We start from the raw sequence: 9,736 nt of genomic DNA, 5'->3' as shown, positions 1-9,736 counted from the left end.
TGTGCTTCATCTATATCAGGATGTACTGGAGGGAAGGCATGGAAAAAGGGGACTTCAAGAGGATGAAGAAGGACATAGTAAGTGGAGCTGTCAAGCAGCCAGCTTCCAGGTGGCATGCAAATGGCAGACAGAGTGTATATATAAGGTCAACACAAACCTGGCAAACAAAAGGAGAATTATGTCCAATAAGGATTTGGGTTTTAGATCTGAGAATGTGGAACTGTGTGCCCAAGAGACAACAGAGAGAGCATGACAGGTTTTTCATGGATGCCTGGCCGGGCAGTGTGGTTGGAGAGGAGAGAGGTAGGAGGAGGGCATATCTACCTGCTCTTAGTCATCCAAGGTGATGTGGGCTCATTCCACCCCGAGAGTCCAGGAACATTGGGAACAATGTTCCCACTTCCAGTGGAGCAGGTAACACCCGGTCTTTTTGTACTGGTGCCTCAGTCACACTCTTTTAACCCAGAACTCTGACCCTGAAGACTGTCCTCATTCTCAGAAGAGATGGCTTCCACAACACTACCCTCCTTGGAGCTGTTTCATCTCTCATCTCTGCTCAAGTGTGCAGACTCCAAAATGCAGATCCAAAGAGACATTTTGATAGATGAAGGTGCTTTTGAAAGTTTAAACCAAACCTTATCATTATTTATAACTTTCCATCTTAATAGTGCACTATTTTTGCCTTGCATAAATACAAAAGTTACCTCTCAAACTATTCCAGATAAAATTTTTATACAGCTCTTCACCGCCTCATTCACTTTCTCTTTAAGTTTCTCTTTTCAAATTCTATTATCCCCTCAAGCATTGCACATAATTTCTGTCTCCTTGTTAGTGAGCTGCCTTGTTAACTCGGATTCTTTATTTCATGCAGGCTATTTGTTCCTGCTTATGATCTAGATCTCTCCTGCCATCAACTGAGTCAAAGTCTCTACGGTGCTTCTTGTAGCAATGAATCTCTTACTTTATTCTCATCAACGTCATCTTGTATATTGCTTCACCTTCACTTTTGTCTAATGATTTGTTTCAATTTCTCTATTCCCGCTGAAATTGTTACTTTGCCACATCACCAGTTAAACAAAAAGCCTCAGGTCTCTCTCTCTCTCTCTCTCTCTCTCTCTCTCTCTCTCTCTCTCTCTCTCTCTCCTTCTCTCCCTATGTCCCTTGTAACAACCTTGAGCTTCACCTAGAGTTAAAGTTCCGGGAATTAGCAATATCTCTGACATTTCTGGCAAAGGCATACACTTGACTTAATATTGAGTGCCTAGGTACAAAGCTGTGCTTAGAAATGTAGGTACACATACGCCAATAATTCAGGCTCATTTTTGCTCTCAAACAGATGTGTACTTACATCTCAAACAAATGTTAAGATATGCACTTGATTTGTTCACAAAACTTTAACAAAAATCTTTGTTCCCCAATGGAATGTTGTATTGTGGGTACCATAAGGGGGAGACTGGTACCCTGAGAGTACAGATCAAAATCAGAACCCCAACTTGTTCAGATGACTGGAGATGCTATTAGGAAAGGAGGGCACTTTAGTGCAAGCTGAATAGCCACCATGGCATTGACAGGTTGGAATGTGGTCAAGTTAAAGGTGAAGAGACTAGGACTACAGGAGATAGCTGGGCAGGGAGTATAAATTCATAAAAATCACACCAATAGAGATTTAATCTTCAAACAGCATGAGATGAACTCTCAGCCAGCAGAGGAGTCTTTGAGAGGCTCATCTTTCATTATCAAGAGTGAATGGAATGTCCAATACTCTGCAGATATGGTTTTCTCTTATCAAGTCAGTCTTTGGACTTTAGAGTCCATGGCCCCCACCAGAAGGAGTCTGGCCTCTTGGAAAAGCAATCACCTAACTTGGAATGTTCAGTGTGATGTGTGGCCTCCGTTTCCATCTAGAATGCTGTTGCTGAAAGGCTTCCTCCTGTCATCGGAGGAAGAGGAGAGAATGCAGCTTGGACCTCAGACTGATGGACAGCAGATACCTCCTCCTTTTACATGCTGAGGGAAGCAATTTCTCAGAGCCTTACTTCAAACTGTTTCTTCTTTTTTCTAGGTTATTCTAGAATGTTCAAGAGCCCAGAAAGGCTGCAGAAGATCCCAGGATGGGAATGAGGCATGGGGAACCCAACTCTTTGTGGTAAAGGAGGAAATGTAAGACTACTATGGGGACAATATGGTTCCTCTTTGGCTGATGATGCAAAAAACATGTAAAAACTCCATGAATAAATAGAATTTAAAAATAGGCTTAATTTAAATAGAAATACAGTTGACATTATCAGGAACTACCTATTACATGTGTGGTCATCAGATAACAAAGAAGTTATAAATGTTTTGTCATGCTCTCTGTCCTTGGATGATTATGGAGACGTGGCCTTTGATTCTACTTGGGATACTAAGAGGGGTTGAAAGATTTTGCTGAGCTAAGCACTAATAATAGAGGCTGAGATTTGCCAGTGCTTACCTAATATGTGCTAGGGATTATGTTGTTTGCTTTGAGTATTCTCTCTGTATGATTTTTACAAGAGTCCTGCCATTTACATATATATAATCATCATTCCTATTTCATAGATGAAGAAACAGAAGAACAGAGAAATGAAATTGGAGATCAAATAGCTTATAATTTTGGAGACTGATTTAGAGACTATTAATGGTATTAACCACTAGGTCATTGTGGCATTAATTTATCTCCTCTTCCTTATCAATCCTGTAAGTAATGTCTTCACCCCACAGCAGTTAATCCATGGCCATTGTTATAATTTGGATATGAGGTGTCTTCCCAGAAGTTCATGTGTTAGACACATGCCATTCACCAGCAATACTTAGGGAGAAATGTTTAGATTCTGAGAACTGTAACCTCACCAGTGGATTAATCCACTTGAAGGATTGATAATTTAAATGTCATAGTGGGCAGTAACTGTAGGCAAGAGGTAAGTCACTGGGGGTTTGGCCTAGGCTATATTTTGTCCCCGGTTCCATATTTTTCTCTTTGCTTCCCAGGTGCCATGAACTAAGTAGCTTTCTGCCCCACCCTGTCCACCATGATGTTCTGTCTCACAGCAGACACAGGGCAATGGAGTCAGCTGATCATGAACAGAGATCTCTGAAACCTTGAGCCCAAAGTGAACTTTTCCTCCTCTAGGTTGTTCTTTTCAGATATTTTGGTCATAGCAACAAAAAGCTGACTACATATCTATGTTTCCTAAATATGCTATTTCTTTTAAATATTTATCTATCATGAAACTTTGCTCAAGACTTACAATCTACACATTTACCAACCTTCTTTCTTTTGAATAATTTTCCATTATCTATACCACTAAATACACACTTTTATCTTTTACATTATTTATTTTGTACTGCTAATGGTTGCAGACTGTCCTATTATGTATAATTATTTGAAAACAATTGCCTCATTATTGATGATGAGTGGGTTATTCATTGACTGCAAAATGTACACAAACTCATTTTATTGTAAATTTAAACACACTTGCATTCCATATGGTCACATTAATGTTGATGTGTTTGACTTAGTTTGAATATAAAACAAAAGGCTTAACTGTAGTCAGCCTCAGGACATATACTACTATATAAAAATTAACAAAAACCCCACAAAACTTGTCTTTGCTACATCAGAGTTTTGGTGGTTGAGGGCATGGTTTTCACAGTTCCCTTGAGTAGTAATTACAAGCAACTTCTATATTTATTCAGTGCTCACTCCTCGGTTTGCCTCTGGCTTACATTATCTGCAGCCCATGGCCCAGTTGACTGCATTCCTCTCAGGGCACCTCTTTCTTGCCCTGCCCCTGCAAGAGGCCTTCCTTTCTCTGAAGCCAAGTCTTCCTTCAGTCCTGAATTCCAGAGGAGGATTTAGTGCTCCTATCTCCTTGTGGTCACCTCATGGTTGCCTTTGCCATCCTAATGGCTTTCCCTGCTACCCATAGGATTTGGCAAGAGAGCAGGCATCTGAATTCGAAGTCACCCACAGCAGACCCGTCATCTTTCCCCCACTCCAAGCTTTAATGCGTGTTTGCAAATTCTTCATTTTAGTAAATGACAAATTGATTCTCTGGATTCCTCAAACAAAAACTCCATTTGCAGTAATGCCAAACTGAGAGCTACTACAAAAAATTTTAGTAGATTATATATTGTAAATGATGATTTTTTGTAAGTAAATTATACATCAATAAAAATTATGTTAAAAGCATATATTCATAAAAACACATGTTCAAACATATCTGTAACTTCATTATTCACACTAAAAAGCAGTGTTTTCCTTTTTCCTGTTACCCTATGATATTTTTTAAAATCAAGTAATGTAGAAAAAAACAACATATCTCATGTGTATTAAAGATTGTTATTATGTTTTCCATTTCTAAATACTGGTAGGTGCTTTAATTTAGGATGTTTGGAAATAGAAGGAATATAAAAAAGGAATATGCTCACCCTAATCATTATTAACTGTATGTATCTTTTCTTCCAGTTTTACAAACACTGTTATTAATATAATTTAGACAGCATTAGGTTTTGCTTGATATGATTAGTTATAATTATTATCACATATGTACCCTTGTTGCTCAAAAGATACTCTTTAATAGACCCTTGCTTTGTCACTAAACTCCCCAAAATGTTTAAAGTTAGTATAGAAACAAATGCGGGTGATAGCAAAAGATGCATACCTGTCTTCCCCAGTATCTAGCATTAGCCACACTTTTGGCTAATATAAGGAGATTTGGCTAACACTAGTTTAGACCTATTTATTGGAAATTGACATTTTAGGAAAGATTGTTCAAAATCTTCTCCTTGGTGGTAGTGGTCCCGACCCCATCATATCCATGTGCCTGTGCCAACTGGCACATTTGATTACACAGCCCCTAGACTATTAACGTTTAATGAAAAGCTTCAAAACAAGTAAATTGTTTCATCCAAGACTGAATTATGATGGTTTGATTTCTACTGGGAATCTTGTAAGAAAATAAGCAAGCATTTCTTAGGAAACAAATGTACTGTTAAATTCAAGAGAGAATAGAAAGTTATATTTTGGTTTCCTATAAAATACGAAGACAATTTGGATAAACAGCATTAGAATTAATGGAGTAAGAAGGAGCAAGGGACTCTAAGTTAATTTATGTAATACTTTTGTATTCTTTTTTTAAAAAACACAGATATAATGAAATAATGTGAAAATTAGTATAATATGTAAAAATTGACGTTGCCCCCTTTATGATAACAATTTGAAATGGAACAAACAAGATTTTGTCAAAAGGTGATTTGCATACGTATTAAGAATATTCTGGAAATTATCTTACTTTCCAAGAAAAGGATGCTGTTTACTCTGAAGAGCAGTGGTGAGCTTCTCTTGTGGTCACCATTGTCCTGCGTTGTTACGGGGCTGATTCCAGTTTGCACAGTGAGGGTGCAGAGTAAAACCACCTGCAAGTGTTTACAAAATACAGACCCTGAAACAAGCATAACTGTGCTACTATTTAGAATTTGCATTCTAATTAATTAACATTCTCTCAAAACTATCTTACGGTGTTGGAATTATGTGATACCCTTCATTTACATATTATTTTTTTTAATGTTCAAACCCAGAATTAGGGTTTTGGAAGGCCAAAATAACTTTATTAGTCAGTATTCTAGTTGATATATATATTTTTAAATTTCTGTTTTTCACTTGTTTTATATGGTATTTTCATCCACGAAATATTTTTTAAACTGAATTATTCATCAAGATTCCACAAAATATCTTTCTCAGCTCAATCCTTCCTTTACAAAGCCTTGTGCATTCATATTTTCCCCCTTCCCAATCCCAGAATTGAGATTCCCCCATGGCGTTAAGCATGGACCACTTGAATAACAGTTAATACATCACCCACAAGGACATATTGGTACATAAATAAAGGGCCAGATACTTACGTAGGCATGAGATACAAAGAGTGAAAGCCATTCCTAGGCTTATAATAGCTGATAAATTAATAACTGAGATTGGCAAATATGCATGCATGCATACATGTACATGCACCCAAACAACACACAACTCACATGCATGTGCACATGTGAACATTACACTTAAACATATACACACAGTATGATTCACGTCTTCTCCCCAAAGTTATCGTAAGCTAGGTAACACAAATGAACGTCCTACATAAGAATCAAATTTTACCTGTAATGTCAAAATCTGCAGGAAAAAATTAACTAGCATATTCAAATTATAAAATAACTTTTTCTTAAAAAGTGCAGGCAGAATTCCTGAAACTGATACATACTATTTTCATGAAATTCAAGGAAAACACAAAGTCTTGCTTGCATGAATCTAAGGCTATCCCAGACAGGTATTTATTCCAGTATTTATTAAGTTTTTCTATGGGCCAGACAACTAAGCAATCCTTGTCTCATGGAGTTATTTTTACTGTGGGATAAAATAAACCAAACAAGGAAAATATTCAGTGTGGAGCTGCCATAGAGAAAGATAAGACTATGAACTTGTGTAAAGAATGCTAGGTGTCCAGGGTGCTTGCTGTCTGAAGTAATGTGAACAGGGAGATCAAAATGGGAAAGGTAGATTTCATTCTAGACTCAAATATGGCGAGGAAGGAGATAATGCAAAAATCTGGTAAAGAGATTTTTCTTTTCTTTTTTTGCAACTGGTGGGTGCAAAGACCCTGTGACAGGTCTGCAGTGTTAGAGGCCCAAGGAGGCACACGTGGCAGGAATCTAACTGGTGATGAAGTAAGAGGGGAGGCCCCACTGCACAGACTGCTTGGCCAGTGACAGGGTGGGTCCTAAATAACTTATCTGAACTTAGAGGGCCAGGTGTGTTTCAGAACTCAAACTTTCCCAAGGTTTAGGAAGAAAATTTTTAAAAAGTAGTTACAAAATACGATATTTTATGTGAGAGAAGTTGGAAAGCCAACATGCTGCATATCCCCATGAATCCATGACCCCCACCTGCAGACTGTGATAGCCACCTGCAATTGCTGTCCCATTAGGGTGGGAACGTGTGATGGAAGAGAAGCAGTTCCTAGGTCAGTCCAGGTCCTACTTTGTTATAACAGAAGTTGTAGCACCAAACATTGGGTATTCAGAATCCGGCCAAATCTAGAGCAGTTGAAAGAGGATTTTCAAAGTGAAACGTGGTACAAGCAGAATATCTGAGCAAAAAGGACACAAAACTACCACCTTACAGCAGGACCCTTGTTCTATGTTGGGATTATGAACAATCTATCCTGAGACTCTGCGTCTTGGATGGCTTACTCTCTATACCCAACTGCAAGAAGCAGGGATCCTGTCCTGTTTTTTTTTTTTTATTATTAGTTGTTCAAACCATTACATAGCTCTTGACATATCATATTTCATACATTTGATTCAAGTGGGTTATGAACTCCCATTTTTACCCCGTATACAGATTGCAGAATCACATCAGTTATACATCCACATTTTTACATACTGCCATACTAGTGTATGTTGTATGCATAAATGCCATGGACACATCACAGGATGGATTTTATAGTATGTAAGTTTCTCGGGATTGAAGTTCAGATACTTATTATTCGCTCTTTTTCCACAGGTCTTTTCCATATAGGATTCCCTAACAGTAGACCTAAAAACTGTTTGAAACAGTTTTTTTTTTAAGTTCCTGCGGTTTTATAAAAATTTCCCTTTTATTGTTTTTACCACACTAGGGCGTGTTGCTATTATGTTATCCACAGACTTCAACAAATGGCTCTTTTCAGCACTGCGCTCTGGCCCAAACAGTTAATTGAAAAGTGATATCAAAAGCCACCGAGGGATATCGATCTGTAGTTAACAAAATTCTAAATGCTTATTTTTTAATCACATGTTATTTTTAGAACAATTTCTACTCAGAAACATAACGTGCTGCGTAGTCCTCAATGTCTTCAACAGAAATTAAATGATCAAAGCTAGATTTTAATTGTCCTTTCTTTTTCTTCATTGTAGAGCTGCTATTTTTGACATTTCCCTGAAATAATACATGAGGGACTGGTTGTATTTCTTGCTTAGGAATAAAAAGCACCTGGTGAATCACTTTCAGGGGGTGTGACAGTAAGGTCAGCACAGCAGGTGTGAGGGTGGGCTGTGTGCAGTCTCTGCTGTGCTGTCTTGTAGGGCTTTTGGTGTCTTTATGATTTAAAGTGACACCAGCTTCCTTATGAACCCTGCCTGAACCGGGAGGAGGTTTGGCTGCCCAGGCATCCCAGGGGCCCTCAAGGCTCTCCTCTGTTTCATCTCAGAGGGACAACTGAGGACACACACCCCTACTGTGAACCATCGATTGGCTCCAGGTCTTCCTTCACCCTGAACATGACTGTGCACCAGCCCAAGAGCAGCCCAGGAGGATGCAGAATCCTCTTAGGAGCCTGCAGCTCTTCTCCCAGGTACTTCTGGGAACTTCTGTCTCATTCACAATGAGGAGGACCCCTGTTGGATGTGTAGGAGATGGGCTCTGCTGGCTGCCTGCTGTCTCCATCCAGCCTCAGGTACCACTACACCTGGTTACCACCTGTCCTTGGTGAAGCACACTCAATATCCCCTGGCCCTTCACTAGAACACAAGGCCAAGAAAGAAGGGTTTAGTTTTGTTTTCCTGAGTCTAGGCCAGTACCTGATACATAAGGTCTTAAATACTTATTTATCAAGTAAATAAACTATTGAAATATTTCTAAATAACTGAATCTTTTTAAAAAGCCAATACCTTACTTGGGTCTGACAGTGCTATACCTGCTGGATCACCTTGGAAATGAATGTGAGGTCTATTCAGCTCAGCCTGTCACTCTTCCACAGCACCAGCAATTCTGTGTGAGTGTGTGATTAGAGATCCCCCCCCCGTGCAGTGCTGGCTTTGCAGCCCACTAGAGCCCGCCCTCCACGTCATCATGGACTTCGTTTTCAATTTTTACCATTCATCATTAATCTTTCCCCCAATGATTACCATTTCAAAGATAATAGCAATGTATTAGCCAGATACGTGCTACACAGTCAAATATCCACCTTGAAAATATAATTATTAAAAATAATCACAGTAAAGAGGGCACGAGATTATATATAAGGAAAGGTGTCTGGCTAGTACTCAATATTTTTTCTGAACTCTAATATGATATTCAGATATATTGAAATAACATATAACTGTTAAGATGATTTGTCGTTCCCTACAGGCCTGTTTTCTTACACTTAATAAAAAATAGATGAAGTATTTTAAAAGAGAAAACAAAACAAAAAATTAAATCTCCTTTTTTTAGGGGACAAGCAGATGTGGATGGTGGGAACACAAGGTTAAGAGAACAATTCTATAAAATGGGCCCACAGTGCTGACCCCACTTGCTTTCTTTTTCAAAAAGCAATTTACCTGCAGCCCTGCCTGGCCTCCGTGGACAGGATATGTCACATTCCTCAGCAATCTATCTGTTCACTGCAGGAGAAATGCAGGCCCAAAATAATGTTGATAAGAATAACCTAAGTTACCCTGAAGGAGGAGACTTTTGTGACCAGATCCTGAAACTCTAGGGGATAAGGATAGTTCCTCCTGTATGAATCTATGGTTCAGAATCCAAACAGAACCAGTCTGCATGGGCCAAGGTGACCTAGAGTTGCCAGAGAACTTAAAAATCTGATGTCACCTTGCTGTCAGTCAAAAGTTAACAGGTAGACCTGGGCGGGAATCTCCGGAAATTTCTCTGGGGTCCCGAGTAAAACTGGAGTGCAGTGGTCTC

This window comes from Urocitellus parryii, chromosome 9, assembly GCF_045843805.1.
Source record: "Urocitellus parryii isolate mUroPar1 chromosome 9, mUroPar1.hap1, whole genome shotgun sequence".
Classification (NCBI taxonomy): domain Eukaryota; kingdom Metazoa; phylum Chordata; class Mammalia; order Rodentia; family Sciuridae; genus Urocitellus; species Urocitellus parryii.
This window is presented reverse-complemented; position numbering follows the sequence as displayed.